The sequence below is a fragment of the Suricata suricatta genome, chromosome 1, assembly GCF_006229205.1.
Source record: "Suricata suricatta isolate VVHF042 chromosome 1, meerkat_22Aug2017_6uvM2_HiC, whole genome shotgun sequence".
In the NCBI taxonomy this organism is placed as follows: domain Eukaryota; kingdom Metazoa; phylum Chordata; class Mammalia; order Carnivora; family Herpestidae; genus Suricata; species Suricata suricatta.
Genome location: NC_043700.1, coordinates 31,815,829 through 31,837,468, shown reverse-complemented (window position 1 = coordinate 31,837,468; position 21,640 = coordinate 31,815,829). Strand labels below are relative to the sequence as shown.

The following is a 21,640-nucleotide window of genomic DNA, read 5'->3' as shown; positions in this document are numbered from 1 at the left end:
AAAAGTGTTGTTACTGCTATAGCCCACTCTTTCTGTTGTCCAATACCAAGATAGACCCTGGGCTCCCATGGCTTCAAGAGTTTAGTACTGCAGGAGAATAGTGCTTCCACTAAACAGCTAAACAGTGATCCTATTAAATCTGAAGCTGTAATATGCACCTGGATATCTTGGGCTTCTCCAACAACTGACTAAATAGCGAGAAAGGAGGTTTGTGATATTGGAGTATTGGTCAAGGAAATTATGTTGATTATCGGTTTCAACATTTGGATAGTTTTGCTGCTTCTCAAGATGACATATTTGAGAGGGTCATTATTGTGCAAAACTAATGAGACTCTTAATTCTGACCTCTTGAATCCCATACCTGTACCTTCAGGAGGAAGAGCTCCATTCTTGATTGCTGGTATAGACTGAATATCAAATCTATGTACAACACCCCTGTCTTGGTGTTTTCTCCTAGTTAATATTGTGTCTGTTTTTTATAGCATCAGCGAACATTGCATCTTATTGAGCCATTCTACGGTTTTATGGAGCTAGCTGTTCCTAGATGATGGATTGGATAGTAACATCAGTAAATCCCATGGCCTTGGTTTCTTTCACTGCAAGGTGAGTTCACTGAAAAGTGAATTCCTTGGCCAAAAACAGTGCTCTAAAATTTTATTTGAAGTATTTCAGTTTGAAGTGTGAGGTGTATATGCATGTCTAAATTAACATTAATCTATATTTCAGGGGGAGTTATAGAACATGAAGTGTGCTACTCAGTAATTTACAGTTCAGAATATTTCACAGGTGATTGGTTAGAATGTGAAACCTTATTCCACAATTCACACTGTCTTCAGAGAGGACTATAGAAAGTGCTAACATATCATAGTCTGGTTTGGCACCAGAGGGTTTATTAATTAACATAAATAATAGTAAATTATGTCATTGGAGAAATGAATTGTGTCAATATATGTCAAACAGAAAGATTTATACAGAAAAACCTACAATTGCATGATTAATAGTCTGACAATCCCAGCAGGCTAATATTTTTTGAGCAGTTCCCTAAGTCTAGAACTCTGCTTATTTCTGAGTTCCCCACTTTATAGACAACTCTTTGCTCTAATCCAACCAGACATGTAGCTGGCTTTGCTGTGGCAAGATGAACCTTTCATGCATGGGGCTTGCCTACAGAGGCAGAGTGGAAAAAAGGGGAGTGAGGACTTCAAATTTGCAAGATCGATTACTTGCATGTTTCGATGTTGCTTGCTAATAACTGTTGGTACTTGTGGCAGAATTAGTATGGTACTTGCTTTAAAAAAACATAATATCTAATAATGACATTGCAAGAGGGAATAACTGTGTCCAATCATCACTAATCTCTGGAAGCAACCAATTTTCACCAAAAAGAACCTGTCGGCTCTGAATGGTATATTGGCTTAGTTAAGCCTTAGTAGCTGTCATTGGGGTGAATAATGCATTCAGTATGGAAACAAATGGCTATGATGGCAGGTATATGGTGCCAGGGATCAATTTGCTGGTTGTTCCATGGCTGGTGTTACTGGTCTGCAGGAATGAGTTGTCTTATATCAACTCTAGTCTCCTTATAGGTGGTAGCTGCTACCAGGTGACTCAAAGCACAACATTTGTCACTGCTACTGCTGCTCTCCATCAGGGGTTGAATCCCTAACCCCAACAGGGAGCTGCAACATCTTAGAGGTGCCAAGTGAAGCTATACTTTCTCTGAGTCTTCCAGGTGGTGGAACCATGTGGTAATCTGAAGAGAAATAAGGAGAATGCTCTTCTCCCTGGCTCTGTATTAAGAACCTTCTCACTTGGGCACTCTTTGGGTTCAGTCTCACAAGATCTCTCAAAGAAAGCATTGTTTCATTCCTCAGTTTTAATACCATTCTTCACAAGAACTGAAAGACTGCAGTTGAGGAGACACTGAGAGTGGTAGCCAATGCTCCATTACCTTATGACACCCACTGTCCCTGTATAATGTGCCCTCCCCCAGCGGGAAGCAAACTCCCATGTATGTGCACTCACACAAATAGACATTGGACATGAAATGATTGTGCATGTTTAGGTCTATGTGTAGGGAGAGGGATGTTGCTGAGCCCCCATCAGGCTATCTTTAGGATGAGGTCATAATAAACTAATGTATGCCATTAGTGGAAAATTATATTTGGCAAACATTCACCACTATATAGTCTAGAGCAATTTCCTTGTGCTTGAAGTCTTTTGACACTTAGAATACTTCAGAATGTTTATCACAGAATGGAATTTTACGGAAGCAACATCACATCTGCAGCTACTCCAAGGCAGCTTATAGGATAGTCATGTTCAAGCCCAGAGAAACATACAGTTGGGCCCAAGGATGGTGTTTGAAGTTCTAAAAAATGAGTTAATATTAAAAAAAAATTTTTCATGTTTTTTTAAATTTATTTTTGAGAGACAGAGAGAGGCAGCATGAGCAGGCGAGGGGCAGAGAGAGAGGGAGACACAGAATCTGAAGCAGGCTCCAGGCTCTGAGCTAGCTGTCAGCACAGAACCTGACGCAGGGCTCAAACCCACAAACCGTGAGATCATGACCTGAGCCAAAGCCAGACGCTTAACCGACTGAGCCACCCAGGGCCTCGACTTAATATTTTAAAATCAAGAAATTTCACTTTACAACATCTGGATCTCTGGATGTATTTGAAAAGTCATATTACACTCTCCTTCCTAAATGGCAGTAATAGGCTATGACTTTTAGAAAGGGCACTCTTCTCCAGTGTTTTACACTTTCCACCTGCCCACTTCATTCTGTAAGTATTTATATTTGTGTTCTCTGCTTTGGAGCCTCATTCAAATGGTATACTTATGGATGTGCCCAAACAAATTCTACAGTTAACTTACTCTACCAAATCTCTACAAATACAATATCATAAAATCTTGACTTTAGCTTCATCTTATCTAGAGGTTTCCAAAATTCTGGTCATGAACTAGCATCTGGATGGCTACAGGAAAATTAACTGGGGGAGTTTTTGGAGTTCAGGTTACCAGACTCCCACCCTCAAAGATGTCTACCTTGTTTAGGAAAATATCTAGAGAAATCGTCTTGTATATGTATTTTGAGAACCATTGGTCTTCACCAAGCCCTTCTTCCTTTGGAGTGAGTGAGGGGTGGGGAGGGCCTCGAAGTACGTTCACTGACTACCCAAGCTTGACTGCTTCATGGGTCAGGGGAATACTGATAAGTAGAATTAAATTTGTTGGCATTAATAATTTTGTTTTGATCTATCAGAACAGCTCACTGAATACAAAAATCAATATTTTAAGAGAACGGTGGCTGAAGCCAAAATTAGGTTAGAAGCAAAATCAGGCCAGATGTCTCTATCCCATTTTTCCTCTGTTTCTTTCAAATCTATTGCCTGATAACATAAGCATCTCTGCCCTGCTCATGCTCTTTGTTCCCAGGCTTCTTCAAGTGTTTCAAAATGCTTAGCAGAGGGGTAAGCAATCAAGTGATCCTTGGGTTTTATATCTCTCTCATTTTACCTCTTCGACTTTTATCTTAATCTCTTCTGTCCACAGATGTTCCTTGAGTATATCAACAAATTCCAATGGCAATATACATGAATTTCTAAGTTTTGACCCTGATCATTTTTTTCTAGTCTTTGTCAGTATTTTTCATTAGAAAGTGTTTTTCATTAATTTCCTGATACACACACACACACGCGTGTGCACACACCCATGCACACACACACACACACACATTCAGAGGAGGTTATGCTCAGAGGAAGTATATGGTGGGGGCAGAGGAAAAAATTAGGAGCTTCAGGTTGGAGCCCAGAATCCATGTGGCTTCAGAAATCTCATTAATCTCTCTCTGAAAAAAATTCCCTGTCGATACTGTTAACAGCCTTAAAAAAGTAAAGCAGCAGTGTTCTAATAGGCACAAGAAAACAATACTGTTCTGGTATGGGCTTAATCAAAGAGAAAAGTGCTAGACAAAACTAAGTAGCTACTCATTGCTGGGAGATCGATGCTGCTTCTGTGCATATGAACTAATAGCAAATGAAGAAATTTCTCCTGAATTATAATTAGTTCTTTTATCTGTATGAATATTTCAAATCTCAAGTTTAATAAAATAGAAGAAAAGCATCTTAACTTTTGTGACTTTGCTGAATGCCACCAGTGCAACAGCAGCCCTGATTAAATAAAAAAAATAGCATTCAGGGCCTCCATGAAAAGTGTCATTCATGTGCTTAGGCCCTCTCTTTTCCCTTCCTGTCCCCTTCTTCCTCTTCTTTTCCTAAATCTCTCCCCGTTGTCCCTTGCTTTGGCTATCTTTGTGCAAAACACCGTCTCAAACAGAATGGCTTAAAACTGCAAACACTAACTTATCTTGCAGTTCTATGGGTTGGAAATTCTGCTCCCAGCTTGGTTCGGTAATGCAGCTGTGGTCAGCTTTTGGTCAGCAAGGAAGCCCTGCTTCTAAGGCTGCTATTAGCTGAGGTATTGAGAACAATAGAGCAAGTATCTTTTAATACACAGCAGGCTAGCCTATGTCAGTTCCCATGGTGGCTGGGAGGGTTCTGAAAGAGAATAAGGTATGCAAGACCTCTTGAGTAGCTGGCTCAGGACTGGTACAACTTTATTTCTACCACATTCTATGATCAAAGCAAGTACAGCAAAGATGCAGAGGATTAGGGGATAAATTCTACCCCTTGCTGGGAAGTCCTATAAAGTCATATTGCAAAGGGGGATGGATAAAGGTCATAGTGGAGAACTGTGGCATATTTTGTAGTCTATAACCTCCCTCCTGCAATTTTCATGAGTCTCTTGGTGACTTACAATCATTACAACATGTGTATGCATAGGTATTCTAAGGGAGTGACAAAAAGAACCAAAAATACTGTTGATGTATTCAAGTTGCTTATAGTCTAGTGGGAAGAAAAATATCACCTTTACCTTAGATTACAGGTACAAGCATTTCTAGCTTGTAACAGTCAAATGCATGTGTATGAGGAAAACATGAATGGAAAGCTATTGGTAGGGGAGATTATCAAAGCCTTCTTTAATTGTTTCCTAAAACTTAGATAATCTCTTGCATTTTCAACATTTACTTCCAATGATTTTAAACATATGAAAGCAGGAAAAATAGTACAATTACTCCCCCGTATACCCACCACCTGAATCAAACAATTGTTAACATTTTGCTATTATTTGTATCATATATACATACATGCATACACATAAACACACTTGTGTAGATTATCATATACATAACATCGATGGTGTTAGAAATACTGCTACATAGATTATTTCCCAACTGTAAGGGGGAAAATATTCGTCCACAATGGAGAAATCTGCTTATCATCATCATGGATAACAAAGCAACTGGTCATTTTGTGACTCCAGATTTGATGCAACATGAAGGAAGTACTCAGCATCACCAATGAGCTGTGTTGTTAAATTGCGGTAAAACATACATAACATAAAATTGATTGTTTTAACCATTTTTAAGCATACAGTTCAGTGGCATTAAGTACTTTCACATTGTTATGCAGCCATCACCAGCATCCCTCACTAGAACTTGTTTTCATCTTCCCAAACAGAAACACCCTACCACTAAATGTTAACTCTCTCTTTTCCCTTTCCTCAAGTTCCTGGCAACCATGCTCCTATTTATTTTTAAGAATTTGGCTACTCTAGAAACCTCATAAATATGAAGTTATAATATTTGTCCTTCTGTGACTGGTTTGTTTCATTCAGTCTATTGTTATCAAGACTCATCCATGTTGCAGAATGTGTCAGAATTTCTTCCTTTTTAGGGTTGAGTAATATGTATATACACACACACATATATATAGTATATAGAGTACAATATGTGTTTATACACACATATATATATGCCATATTTTGTTTATCCATTCATCCATTGAGATTCATTTGGATTGCTTTCAGCTTTTGGCTATTGTCAATAATGTTGCTATGAACATGAATATATAACTACACATTTGAGTCACTGCTTTCAGTTCTTTGGGATACCCTTGAAAATGTTATTTTTTTTCAGACTGTTCATTGTTAGTGTGTAGAAATGAAATTGACTTTTTTTATGTTGATTTTTTATACTACAACTTTGCTGAGCTATTTTATTAGTTCTAACAGTTATTTGGTTTTCTGCTGGTTTGTTTTAATCTTAGTGTTTCCTACATATAAGATCATGGCATCTGTGAGTTGAAATGATTTTATTTCTTCCTTCTCAATTTGGATGCCTTTTTCTTTCTTTTTCTTCCCTGATTTCTCTGGCTAGGTCTTCCAGTTCTACGTTGAGTAGAAGTAGTCATTTTTTTGTTTTGTTACCAGTTTTAGAGGGAAAAATTTCAGTCTTTCACCGTTGAGTATGATGTTAGCTATGGGTTTTTCATAGAAGGCTTTTATTCCATTAAGGTAGTTTCCTTCTAGTCCTCATTTGTTAAGTGCTTTTATCATGAAAAGTTGTTGAATTTCTTACATTTTTTTCTGCATCAATTGAGATAATCATATGGGATTTTTTCCCCATTAATGTGATGTTTTATACTGATTTTTATATGTTGAACCAAGTATGTATTCAAGGTATAAATCCCTATTGGTCGTTGGTGTACCATTTTAACTTGCTTGTTTAATTTGATTTGCTAGTATTTTATTGAGGATGTTTGGATTAATATTCATAGATAATATTGGCATGTAGTTTTCTTTTCTTGTAGTGTCATTGGCTTTTTAAATCTAGATAATGCTGGCCTCATAGTGAGAGTTAGGAAGTGTTACCTCCCCTTCAGTGTTTTGGAAGAGTTTGAGATTGTGTCAATTCTTCTTTAAATGTTTGGTAGAATTCACCAGTGAAGCCATCTGGTCCTGAACTTTTCTTTTTCAGGAGGTTTGGATTCAATACTCTTGTTCCTTATCTGTTCAGATTTTCCATTTCTTGATGATTCAGTCTCGGTAGATCGTGTTTTTACAGGAATTTGTACATTTGCTTTTTGGTTATAATTCTTCTTATTTCTGTAAGTCAGTAATAATGTAAGTGACTTTCAATTCTGATTTTATTTACTTGAGTTTTTTCTTAGTGAATCTAGCTAAAGATGGTTAATTTTGTGATCATTTTGAAAAAAAAGATCTTGTTTTCATTGATTTTCTCTATTATTTTTTGATTCTCTATTTTATTAATCTCCACTTTAATTATGTTCTTCCTTTGCAAGCTTTGAGTTTAGTTTTTTCTTCTTTCTCTAGTTCTTTAAGTTAAAGTCTTTATTTGTAACCCTTGTTCTTTTTAAATATAAGAACTTATAGCCATAAATTTCCCTTTTAGTATTGCTTTTGCTATATGGCATATCCTTTCATGGATACACTATTTTTCTAAAAAATCATGAATTTACATAATTTGCTTCTACACAGCAGAAAATTTACTTAATTTATGAACTTTGTATTTGTGTCTTTTTTTCTACACATTGAAATCATAACATATAATAATGTTGAAGTAATTATTTATTTGTAGCATAATACAATGTTCACAAATATCAAAATAATAAATATTAGAACTGGAATTAAACTACTGAACAAAGCCTTACATTGTTATTGTACTTCTTTTTAAAATAGGTTTACTAGTTTTTTTTTTAATTGTGCAAGAGCACTTAACATGAGATCTACCTTCTCAACAAATTTTTAAGTGTACAATGCCATATTGTTAATTATAGGCACACTCATAAAGCAGATCTCTACAATTTATTCATATTGTATACTGAAATTTTATAGCCATTGAATAACAACTTCCAATTTTACTGACCCCCTGGCAATCATCATTTTCCTTTGTGTTTCTATTTTAGATACCTTATACAAGTGAAATCATGCAGTGTTTCTCCTTCTGTATCTGGCTAATTTTACTTCCCACAATGTCTTCAAGGTCTATCCATGTTGTTGCATATAATAGGATTGACTTCTTTTTGAAAGTTGAATATTCTATTGTATGTATATGTTTCATTTTCTTTATTCATCTGTCCATAGACACTTACATTGTTTCCATATTTTGAATATTATGAATATTACTGCAATGAACATGAGAGTGCCAATATCTCTTTGAAATCATGATTTCAATTATTTTGTGTATACAGTTGGAGGTAAGATTGGTGGGTCAGACGTTGGTTCCATTTTTAATTTATTATGAGGGTCCATGTTTTTTCTTAGAGGTTGTCTGATCAACAGTATTCAAGGATTACAATTTCTCCATATCTTTGCCATCTGTTATTTTATGTATAATAGCCATCCTAACAGGTATAAAGTGATCTCTCATTGTAGCTTTGATTTGCAGTTTCCTGATGATGAGTGATATTGCACATCCACATTTACATAGTTAAAAGGTGAATTACAAGCTCAAATAAATTTAGTTTCTATCTTTGTCCCTGAGCCCCATATCCCTTTACCACTTCTATATAATCATTTCATTTTTTAGTTTTTGGCTGTTTCTTCTGATGAATCTCTTTGTAGCTGTATATACTTAATTTATATATAACTAATATAGTATATCTGTATACAAATGTTAACATGCTGTATACAGTGCTCTGCACCTTATTTTTAATGAATGATTTTTTTTCTCGAGATTTTTCCCTGTAAGCATATAGTTATTTTTTCATTCTTTTTGCATTACTGCATACTAATTGAACATACAAATATATCGTGTCTTGTTCAATCACTCCCTTAACAGATGACATTTTGTGTTTTTCCAGACATTTATTATTACAAATAATGCAATACTAAATAACACTGTGAATGATATTTTGGACTTCAACAGGTAGGTGTTAAAAGTAAGTTACTATGAGCAGAATTATATTTAAAAGCATGAATGCATCTGTAATTTACTTAACTTAGTTTTACCAACTTTCCAGGACATGCTGCTTTTTCCACATAAGTAGTTCAAGGAAGTGAGAATGCTTAGGATTTGGAATCTCACTGGCCTGGATTTGAATCCTGACTTCATAACGTATTAATAAACTTTGTGGTCTTGAAGGTTAATAATACCTACTTCACAGGACTGGTGAAATTAAAAGAAGCAATGTTTAAAGCATCTAGTATCTTGTCTTGCATCAGAGATGCTCCCCAAATATCCATTCCCTTTCAGTCACTGAAGTCAGTAACATCTTAATGACTTTGGCTGTTAATATATTTTCAGAATTCTAGATTCTTTGCTTTTGATTCTTTTGTGACATCTCTTATTAACCTTCACACAGACTTAGTTTTGGCACGGAGTATCCTGAGTTTCCTCCAGAAATTTTCAGCCAATTTTTTGTTAGCTTAGAGTGCATATTACTGAACACATATCAGTGAACCAGAGCATACCATTCTTCTCTGTCTCCATGTTGGCCCCTGCTTTTAATAAGCTGCTTTGCTGGGTAGCCCATGGAAAGAAGGGCTCCTCCATTCACACCTGACCTCCTCTGCTGCATCTGTTTTAGAAATCTAGAAATGAAATCTACATGATTGATTTCTATCTTAACATATCTCATCATTTTGAATCATAAAAGTTTTCTGAGCCTTACTGTATCAAACTTTCTCTGTTCTCCTACTTTTAATTATCAAAGCAATTCTCATGGATCCTACTTGAGTCCACACAGCCTACATCTGAAAACGTAAGAGGTTTTAAAGTGCTTGGATCATACTGGCTCAGCAGCACTCATGCATATAGGCATGAATCCCCACCAAATATTGAATCAGAGACCATGTTGTTAAAATAGTGTTTCTAATTTAAGAAAGTAATTGCTTTTGGATTATTCCACTGACTTATATGATTCAATACAGTAAGATTTTTGGCTTTTTAAAATCTATTTCATATTTTAGGCACATGAATTTTAGTTTTTTAATATTTAATGCTTTAAACTTTAAGTAAAGAATGAATATCTTTTAGCAAATATTCTCTGTTTCTGTGCAAATATATGTATTTTTAGTGAAGAATTTGTCTTGGCTATGCATGGGGGTTCCTAACTCTTAATATCAACTGTATAATCTCATAGGTGGAATTTAATAACATCAAGCTCATAGAAACCAATAGTAGAATGGTGGCTGCCAGGGGCTGGGGATGGGGGAAATTGGGAGATGTTGGTCAAGGATATGAACTTCAGTTATAGGATGAGTAAGTTCCCAGGATCTAAGGTACATCATGGTAAGTGTAACTAAACCTGTGCTGTATTTGAATGTTGTCTTGAGAGTAGAGCTTTAATATTTTCACCATAACAACAATAAGAAAATGGTAGTTATGTGAGGTGAAGGATGTGTTATGTAACCTTATTGTGATAAACATTTAGTAATATATACATGTATCAAATAATCACATTTTACACCTCAAGCTTACACAAAGTTATATCTCAATAAAATTATATCTCAATAAAGTTAGAAAAATATTCAGGAAATTTGGGTAAGACTTTTGTAAAAATAATTGTTAGTATTGTCAACATTAAAGGACATTGCATTATAAAAGCCTTTATAATTCAACCAGAGACAGTGAAATCTCAAAGTCTGGAGTACAGTTTTTTAAATAAAGAATAAATTATTCAATTTGGTCTCCCCCCATGCCCACCAAAAAATTATGAGAATCAGCTCTTAGTAGGGGTTGCCCATATTCTGAGGAACAGGCAATCTACCTACACTAGGTTTGTTAATCCTGCCTTCTTGCTAATTCTTCAAATTTGATTAAAACCCAAATGAATTCGGAGCCTGGTAAAAAAAAAAAAAAAAAAAAGAAATTGAGAAAATATCAAATAACAGTACAGCCCAGAATTGGTTCCTAATGTGGCAACTCTTCTGGGATTATGATGTCTTCTAGATTGGGCAACATCTTGAATAAACTGAAAATCCCATTTTATGTAAGAACCTAAGTTCTTACTTTGGTCTTTAATATCTTTTGTTTTACATGTAAGAGTCAGGAGACAGATGAGGAGAGTTAAACCCATTCAAAGCATGAAGAGATACCATTCTTTCCTGATGAATTATTTTAAAGAGGATAAGACACGTTGAAAGAGATTTATAATGTTTATTTGAAATGATTTGAAATAATGATACTCAACATTTCAACCCATTTTTATTAACATTTCTAAAGAGAAATACCTTTTCCCTCTGTAAAATAGTGAATTAATCTCCGTGATTTCAAATCTTATGACCATGCCCCAGATATCTGATGGCATCTTAGAGTAAAATGCAAACAAAGAAAGGAAACATTTCTTAAATTGGACTATTTACAGTGTTGTAACTGAATATATTACTTTGCTATTTTTTAAATTTATTTTATTATTTTTAAATTTTTTTTTAAAAATTCACATTACTTTACACACAGCCTATTAGTAGTTTCAGGAGTAGAACCCAGGGATTCATCACTTACATATAACACCAGTGCCCTCCTAATGCCCATCACCCATTTAGCCCACCCCACCTACCTACCTTCTAGCAAACCTCAGGTTGTTCTTGGTATTTAGGAGTCTCTTATTGTTTGCCTCCCTCTGTTTTATCTCATTTTTCCTTCCTTTCCCTGGTGTTTATCTGCTGTGTTTCTTAAATTCCACAAATGAGTGAAATCATATTTGTCTTTCTCTGACAAATTGCTTAGCATAATACACTCTAGCTCCATCTACGTTGCTGCAAATAGCAAGAATCATTCTTTTTTTTTAATTTTTTAATGTTTATTTTATTTTTGTGTGAGAGAGAGACAGAGCATGAGCGAGAAAGGAGCAAAGAAAGAGGGAGACACAGAATCTGAAGCAGGCTCCAGGCTCTGAGCTGTCAGCACAGAGCCCGACATGGGGTTCCAACTCACAAACTGAGAGATCATGACCTGAGCTGAAGTTGGATGCTTAACTGAGTGAACCACCCAGGCATCCCAATTCCATTCTTTTTGATCATTAAGTAGTATTTGATTGTGGCATATATATATGTGCCACACCTTCTTAATCGATTCATCTGTCAATAGGCCCTTTCCAGACTTTGCTATTGTTGATAATGCTCCTATAAACATTGGGTTGCATGTGCCCCTTAAAATCAACATTTTTGTATCCTCTGGATAAATACCTATTAGTGCAGTTCCTGGCTCATAGGGTACTTCTATTTTTAACTTTTTGAGGAACCTCCATACTGTTTTCCAGAGTGGCTGCACCAGTTTGCATTCCTACCAATAGCGCAAAAGTGTTCCCCTTACTCCGCCTCCTTGCCAGCATCTATTGTTTTCTGAATTGTTAATTTTAGCCAATCAGACAGGTATGAAGTGATAGCTCATTGTGGGTTTGATTTGTATTTCCCTGATGATGAGAGATGTTGAGCATCTTTTCATGCATCTGTTGGCCATCTGGATGTCATCTTTGACTGGACTATTTGTTTTTTTAGGGTGTTGAGTTTGATAAGTTCTTTTTAGATTTTGGATACTAATCCTTTATCTGCTATATCATTTGCAAATATCTTCTCCCATTCTGTTGATTGCCTTGTGGTTTTGTTGATTGTTTTCCTTCACTCTGCAGAAGTTTTTATCTTGATATGGTCCCAATAGTTCATTTTTGTTTTTGTTTTCCTTGCCTCCTGAGATATGTCTAGTAAGAAGTTGCTCTGGCCAAGGTCAAAGAGTTGCTCTCTGTTTTCTCCTGTAGAATTTTAATGGTTTCCTGTCACACATTTAGGTTTTTTCACCCACTTTTAATTTATTTTTTGCATATGGTTTAATAAAATGGTCCAGTTTTATTCTTCTGCATGTCACTGTTCAGTTTTCCCAGTGCCATTTGCTGAAGAGATTGTCTTTTCTCCATTGGATACTCTTTCCTGCTTTGTGAAAGATTAGTAGGCCATACATTTGTGGGTCTATTTCTGGGTTTTCTATTCTGTTCCATTGATCTCTGCCTGTTTTTGTGCCAGTACCATATTGTCTTGATGATTATAGCTTTGTAATACAGCTTAAAGTCCAGAATTGTGATGCTTCAGCTTTTCTTTTCTTTTTCAACATTACTTTGGCTATTCAGGGTCTTTTATGGTTCCATGCAAATTTTAGAATGACTTTACTATTTTATTTATTTTTTGAAATGTTTATTTATTTATTTTGAGAAAGAGTGGGGAGTGGAAGAAAGAGAGACAGAGACAGAGACAGAAAGAGAGAGAGAGAGAGAGAAGAGAGAGAGAATACCAAGCAGGCTCTACACTGTTGGAACAGACACCAACAAGGTACTCAAAACCATGAACTGTGAGATCATGACTTGGGCCGAAATCTACATTTGAACACTTAACAAAAGGAGCCACCCATACACCCTTGATTTGCTATTTTATACTTTACTTCAAGCTTCTGAAATGCACATAAATTCTCTTATTACTAATGCCATCTTGAATGGCAATGTGGAATGCAAAAGAGATCTTCTGGAACCCAGGAGGCTAGGATTGTAGTGATGACACATCTTCCATTTGGAAAATCATCTCCTTTTTTATTTTCAGTCTTTTGAGTATCCAGATAATCTAGTAGATCTTCAGAATAAAGACTATGACCATGTTCCATGTGTTTCCTTCAAGTTATAAGGACTGCCAGCAAGCTGTTGGTAGCGAGGTTCTCCTGATTTTGCTCTTGGGAGCAGGTTCATCCCGTCAGAAGTCTCTGGGGAGTGACTGGAAATCCCTACATCTTTACATTTCTCCACAATATTTTGTTTACAGGCAGGTGTTAACTTTGGACTAAGAGATTTTCTTTCCCAAGTTCTCTTGTTAAATATAAACATCTCTCTTAAGGATCCTCAATACTAACAAGTTGCTAAAGATCTACAAAACTATTTTGGGAATTTTAAAAGTGAGATAAAGGGAAAATTAGACCGATGTATCCTGAGTGGAGGGGCATGTGATACCATCTCAGGAGTGTCCTGGAACAAGTGACGGACACACTGAGAGTCCTTAGTAAACAGAAGTGAGCAGGTCTGCAAGGGAGAGATGGAAACTGTCTCTCTAATTGTTGGCCCCTCCAAATGTCTGTATGCTGTAAGTCAGTTTATGGGTGGAGTTGGGTACAGAATGGCTTTTTCCTACTTCCCCATAAATTAGGGTGGAAACCATCAGCCTTGAAGAGGAAAGGAACCTAACTTTATTAATTTTCTCATTAAGTTATATAGATATGGTTATTTTTTTTAATCCTGTGGACAATTTTCTCCTAATCCACCACTGTGGGTATTTTATGCAGCTTCAGCATAGAATAGAGTTGAAGAATTATGAATACTAAGTACACAGGAATGTCACGTTTCCAGGAAAAAAAAGAAGTGTTAGGAGGTAAAAGAAAGTTTGAGATCCTTAGTGAATAGCAGAGTGTGACATCAGAGATTAATGAACACTGGGAGACCCTTAGGTGCCCCCACATCTGACGCTCAGCTGGTGTCTAGTACTGACCTAGCTGTGACTTTTGCTTTCTTTCTCTTCACGTCTTCTATGTCCTCATACATGGGCAGCAGCATGTTTTTGTTTTTTTTTTTGCAGTTAGATGGTTTAGATCTGTTTGAACCCCCACTCTGACACATTTCAAATGTACAACCTTAGGGAAATAACTTCATCTCTCTGAGGGATGGTACCACATGCTTAGCACTTACATTATGGAGACACCAGGATCCTATTCCTAACAGCTGGATAGTGTTTTCCAATTGACAAGGTATCTTAAACTGCTATTTCATTTTTGTTTCCTGCCCTTGATCTCCCAAATTGAAGTATACTAAAAGATTTTCTGATTTATTTTTAGTGAAGCTTTGTTAGAGGAAATCTATTATATAGGCAAGGAAAACTAAAATGATATGTTTTACTCCATGTGTGCTTTATAGTTTTAATGTGGTTTTATTTATTTATTTATTTATTTCTGGCTTTGAAACCAAAAATTCTCTAATGCAGATTTATGGCTTTATGAGTTTTCTCTTAACAATTTAATAAAATCCTGCTTTTTAGCCTTTGGAACTCCGATACTGATATTGCACTGGTTTGGGTGATGCAAGAAAACAAAACAGAACAAAACTATTGGTCTTGTTCAAAATTCTTACAATATGAGGCTCTTCCTCAAATAGCTATGCTGTTCCAGGACTGATGAACTGCCCCGGAAAACTTTATAGTCATCTCCATTCATCTGTCAGCTGTGAGAACTGAGGCAATTTAAGCTCAGGAAATGTGAATATATTGATATCAACTGTCATATACTGACTGCTACTGAGAACTTGTCTCTTAGACATCCAGAGCAATGGGACTGACATGAGGGGAAATAAAGCCTATGCCCATTGTATCGGTGAATTAGATCTAAACTATCATCCATTCATATAGACCAGGATGATAAGTGAGAACTTCCATGTCAGCTTACAAAGAGGGTGGGAAGGAAAGAACTGTTGGTTAGTGTTGATATTTTCCAACAGTTCTCAATATGCAAGTACCTGGAAATTCTTGCATGTAAGTTTGGTGTGTTTGACTTTGCAGTTTTCCTCCAAAGAAAATTATTGCTATTTATTATTATTGCTATTCTAATGTTTATGGAATTCTGAAATAAATAAGGATTGGGTCAGCCTCCTTCAGACTTTAGGATCTAACAAGATCTTTTTTTTAAATTTTTAATGCTTATTTGTTTTTGAGAGTGAGAGCCAGAATGCAAGTGGGAAAGGGGCCAGACAGAGAGGAAGACTCAGAATCCAAAGCAGGCTTCAGGCTCTGACCTGTCAGCACAAAATGGGCCTCGAACTCACAGACCACGAGATCATGACCTAAACTGAAGTTGGATGCTTAAACGACTAAGCCACCCAGGTGTCCTAGGATCTAACAAGATCTTAAATGCATGGTAGAGATTGCTAATCCTTTCTCTGACATCTGGTGTCTTCTTCATTAGAGAGAGAACTTTGATTTTTAGCTGAACATGTTGCAATGCAGAAAAAAAAAGACTATACTCTCAACATTCTTTGCTAGTTAGAAAGGCAAAGGTACAAATCTTTACCAGGAAGATTCTGTGACTTTCTGTCTGTGCCTTCTCCCTTCTTCCTCAACATAGTTATGCATTACCACAAGGTGACCTTGAAAAAGGAACCATAAGCTGAAAATGGTGGAATAAACAGGGAGGAGCCCAAATTACTAACAGAGCCATGGAGCTCTTTCCCAGCCTAGAGCTACTGATTCAAGACTTCCTCTATGCAAGAAAGAAGGTAATTTCTTTCTTGTTTAAGCTACTGGTTGTTGTTTTATTTGTTATATGAAAGTAAATTCTAAGTTTTTAAATATAGACAGGATCAATAACAGTGCTATAAAGGAGCTATATTAGAGCCTGAGATAAGAGGAAATACTGTAATACTAATCTTGTCTTTATTTAAAAGTTTTGAGGGGCACCTGGGTGACTCATTTGGTTAAGCAGCAACTCTTGATTTGGGCTCAGGTCATGACCTCATGGTTTGTGAGTTTGAGCCCCATGTTGGGCTCTGCACTGACAGTGAGGAACCTGCGTAGGGTTGTCTCTGTCTCTGACTCTTTTTTTTTTTAACCTCCCCCACTCTATCTCTGTGTCTCAAAATAAATAAATAAATTTTTAAAAGTTTTTGTGTTTTGTTTACATGGATTCTTTTTGCATAAATTTGTATGTTTTAAAAACATTACATTGGGATTCCCACTCCTGGGAAGATAAATTAGACATACTTTTCCCTATTTCTTCTAAGTACAACTAAAAATGTTTGAGATTATATGTAATTATATGTAAACTATGGACTTTGGGCTATAATATGTCAATGCAGTTTTATTGACTATAAAAAATGTACTGCTGTGGTAGGGGGCATTGCCAATGGGAGAAGCTGTGCATGTGTGGGCAGGGAATAGATGAGAAATCTCTGTACTTTTACTCAGTTTTGCTGTGAACCTAAGGCTGCTCTAAAAAATAAAGCCTATTTCTAAAAAGCTGAAAGAACTGCAAGGATAAATAAAAGCCACAAATATATTTTAAGAAGTCAACCTCCTTCTCTCAATAATTAATAGAATAATTAAACAGAAAATCAGCATCCATATAGAATTCAATACCATGAATGAGTGGGGTATAATCCACTTTCATAGAAAATAAGCCACATTTGGGACATAAATCCAACCTCATCAAATTGAAAGGAAAAAAGAAACCCTCAGATTGAGTGTTTTCTAACAATTGAATTAAAGGAGAAATCAAAAACAAAAGATAACAGAAAAATCTATAAACCTTTGGAAACTAAACAACACACTTCTAAATAATCTATGAGCCAAATACAAGCCTGCAGATTAATCAAAACATACAGTGAACTACATGAAAATGAAAACACATATTAAAAATATGCGACTCAGCAAAAGCAGTGCAGAGATGGGGAACGATAGCATTAAATGAGCGCTTTGGAAAAGAAGAAAAGACTCAAGTCAATAATCTATGATTCACTTGAAGAATCTAGAAAATGAAAATCAAAATAAACCAAAAATAAGCGGAAAGAAATAAATAATAGTGATAAGAGCAAAAATAACTGAAACTCAAACAGAAGAGCAATAGATAAAACCAGTGAAACAAAGCACTGGCACCTTGAAAATATCCATAAAAGTGATAAACTTCTAGCAAAACAAATTTCCAATGTCATGAATGAAACAGAATGTCATTAGGGAACTTTCAGATATTCAAATGACAATAAAGAACTATTAGAAATAATGTTACATGCATACATTTAACAAATTAGATGGAAAGGACTAATTCTTCAGAAAACACAAACTACCACAACTCACAGATTTAAATAGTTCATTTTAATAGCCCTATAATTATTAACACATTTAATAATTCCCCAATGGTGTCTGCCCCAAATAACCTCTAGGCCTAGATGGTTTCATTGGAGAATTCTGCCAAACTATTAAAGAACCATTTCCAGAAAATAGAAGAGAAAGAAACATTTCCCATTTTATTTTATAAAACTAAATTAATCTGACCAGAAGAAACCAGATCCCAAATACAAAAAAATAAAATCTACAGAATAACCTATGCCATAAATACAGACAGTAAAATCTTTAACTGAATATTAACAAATAGATATCAGTAGTTTATGATAGGAATTATACCTATGACCAAGTGGGATTTATTCCAGGGATACAAGGCTAGTTCAATATTCAAAAAATAAATCCATGTAATCTGTTCTAACAGAGACTAAAAGCAAAAACCACATGATCATATCAATCAATGCAGAAAAATAATTTGACCAAATTGGCCCAGTATTCATGATAAAAACTCTAAGTAAAGTAGGAGTAGAGGGTAATTTCATCAACCCCACAAAAACATAGACCAGAAACGTGTGGGTAACACTATTGTTAGTGATGAAAGACTGGAAGCTTTCCCCCTAAGATCAGAAACAATCAAGGATGTCCACTCATATTTAATATGGTACTGGAAGTTCTAGCCAGTGCAATAAAACAAGAAGAGGAAGTAAAAACAAAGAGATTAGAACAGAAGAAATAAACTGCCTTTTATGTGCAGATAACAAGATATCTATGAATGGTTAAGTTGAGGAAGATTGCAGGATATAAGATAAGCATAAAAAAATAAATTGTATTTTTATATACTGGTAGCAAACACATGGATCCTATAATTAAAAATAAAATTAGTCACCTAAAAAACTAAATATTTTAGTGTAATTCTAACAAAATATATATGAGACTTGTATCCTGAAAACTACATAATACTAATAAAAGAAATTAAAGAATATCTAAATAAATGAAGAGACATACTGTGTTATGTGTTGGAAGACTCAGCATAGTAAAGATGTCAAGTTTTCTTAAACTGATATGCAGTTTTAATAAAACTATTACCAAAATCTCAGAGAAATTTTTTGTAGATCTAGGTAAGACTGTTCTAAAATGTGTATGGAAATGCAAAGGACCTAGAGTATAGCTAAAATAAGCATGCAAATGAAGAGTAAAGTCAAAAGATTTAGCCTACCTGATTTTTAGACTTATTAGTCGCACTAATCCAGTCAGTATGTGATTGGCATAGGGACCAACACATGAATCAATAGAACACAAAGTGAACTGAGAAATAGCCCCAAATTTGACCAACTGATTTTTCACAAAGGGGTAAAAGTCGTTTAATGGAAGAAAGATAGCCATTTAATATAAATTTAATTGATGGAGAATAGAAGAGGCCAAAAACACTGGGACCTTTTAGGTGAGAGAACAGGGTGAAGCAAGAGATGTGAGGCAGTGATGTAGAAAGTATGTACACAACACTGAGTACATTAATGTTCCTGTATCAGTGATTGATAAAGCTGAATGGCTGTGTGGTCAGGCATGGCCACAGTTTGTGTAAGGAAACTATTTTATTCTCTATTTTCATAGTCCTGGGAAATGTGTCCTGCTCATCTCAATAACAAAAGCTGACACAACAACAGTCCTCAAAAAGGGGTGAGATGGAAGAGGAAATTAGAAAACAACCACAAACTCACCACAATATGCCATGAGGATCTATTGGAGATTTTTGTACAGGAATAGAAACCTAGTGACAGTGGCATTTTAAAGAGATTAATAAGAAAACGAAAGAGAAAAAGAGAGGGAATAGGAAGGGAGATGTAAAATAATTACATATTTTAATCAAACCCCACATTTTTGTGAGTTATTTATATTGCTTGAGAATTAGAGGATGAAATTAAAAGTGCTAAAGTGAACTGAAAGAATGAAGTCCTCTGAGCTCCATGAGTGAAGAAACAGGTCAACTTATTGACAGCTGTGTCTTCAGAACTTACCTCAGTTCCTGGCACACAATGATATACAATAATTTTTTTTAATGAATAAGAGTTGAAATGATCAGGGGCGCCTGGGTGGCTCAGTCGGTTGAGCGTCCGACTTCAGCTCAGGTCATGATCCCACAGTTTGTGGGTTCAAGCCCTGCATCAGGCTCTGTGCTGACAGCTAGCTCAGAGTCTGGAGCCTGCTTCAGATTCTGTGTCTCCCTCTCTCTTTGACCCTTCCCTGCTCGTTCGCTCACTCTCTCTCTCTCTCTCTCTCTCTCTCTCTCTCAAAAATAAATAAAAACATTAAAAAAAATTTTTAAAGAGTTGAAATGATCAAATTAAAGCAAACTGGAGAACTTCAAAATTAGGAATGTGTATGAGGATTTGGTACATCCAAGGAAGTTGGGAATGTCCTACATTGGGCTTTCTTTACTACTGTTGTCATTAGATATTTGAGTAGGAGCTAGATTTAGGGAAATAGTGTGTGTGTTTTTAATTTTATGTAGTTTCTTATCTTGATTCTGATGTTCAATTTATTCTTTTCCTTCTTTTTTTTAAACATTTATTTATTTTGAAAATGAGAGTGCATGTGAGTGGAAGAGAGAGAATCCCTAGCAGACTCTGCAGTAGCCTGACCAACCGTGAGATCATGACCTGAGACAAAATCAAGAGGCGGAAGCTTAACTGACTGAGCCACCTAGGTGCCCCCTGATGTTCACTTTACTACAGAGAATTAGAAAGTGTTTTAACAACTACAATAGCCCTCAGCAAAAGCTAGATTCCTGAGTCATCAGATAAAGTTATCTGTCTTAAAGTAAGACTACCTGCTTAGGAATAAATATTCATTAAATATTCTGTATCTGATCCTGGATTAGATAAATATGATTCAAAACACTGGTATTCAATCTTGCACACAAAAATCACCTAGAGAACTCTTCAAATTCTCATGTCTGAAGCTACCTTGAGATTTCCAAATATAATTTGGCCTGGAAGTGGAGCCTGGATATGAATTTTTTTTTAAGTTTCCAGGAGATTCTAATACATAGCCATAGTTGAGGACCATTGCTGGTAAAGTCATCTCCTGAGATCCCACTTTCCTAATACACACACAAAAATGCACCACATGCTTTAATCTTTCTAAAGGTACAACGCTCTTTTATATTTTTGTGCCATTGCTCATGCTATCCCTTGACACTCTACTTCATCCAATGAATAAATACTTACTGTCCTTGTGACCCAGATCAAATCCATTTTTCCATTCTTCACATGGCATAATCCATTCCTCTCTATTTGTGTTTACATAGCTATCAGTTGACTTGTTTTCTGTTGCTCATTTAATTTCCATACCATATTGTGAACTTGTTGGAAGTGAGAAATATATTTCATTTCTCTTAATATCCTGATTGCTTGTCACATGGTAAACAATAAATGTATATTTGATGGAACCAAAATTATTTGAAATTACAATGCAAAAATTTTCCAACTATGTTGAAGTCCCATCCAAAGGTTTTTTGTTTGTTTGTTTTATGTTTTTTTTTTAAGGCATCTTCTGTATGTGTTGTATATACCAGGGCACAGAGCTGCAAGCTGAAAGCCTTATTTTCTAATCTGGGCAGTGTTTTTTATTTCTTTGAGCTTTAGTTTCCTCATCTTTGGAATGAAGAGTTTTGCCAAAGAGTTCTGCTAAGTTCCCACTGATTTTAAAAGCAATCGTAGCTTATAGAATATCAAATTGTTAAATATTTTAATGGGGCAGTGAGAAGACATGCAACTTCATGTTTGTAAACTATTCATATATTAAATGTATGTTGACGTCGTGTGTGCATATCTTCGTAGGCTGGAACATTCTGAGAAGCACAGAAAATCAAGAAATGTACTGACCTGCCAAGGCTTCAGTAAGCATTAGTCCCCTAATGGATGACTAC

General features: G+C 35.6%; 1 long non-coding RNA gene across 2 annotated transcripts in view; it reads left to right on the top strand.

Annotated features, from left to right (window-relative positions):
• The window catches only part of LOC115289823, a 54,303-nt gene that overhangs the window by 2,969 nt on the left and 29,694 nt on the right, over nt 1-21,640 (top strand). The window contains exons 2-4 of one of the 2 annotated variants that reach the window (XR_003907827.1): nt 483-603; nt 8,727-8,791; nt 21,552-21,610. This is a non-coding gene — a long non-coding RNA (uncharacterized LOC115289823). The remainder of the gene's footprint in view (nt 1-482; nt 604-8,726; nt 8,792-21,551; nt 21,611-21,640) is intronic. The other variant, XR_003907846.1, reaches the window with a different exon arrangement.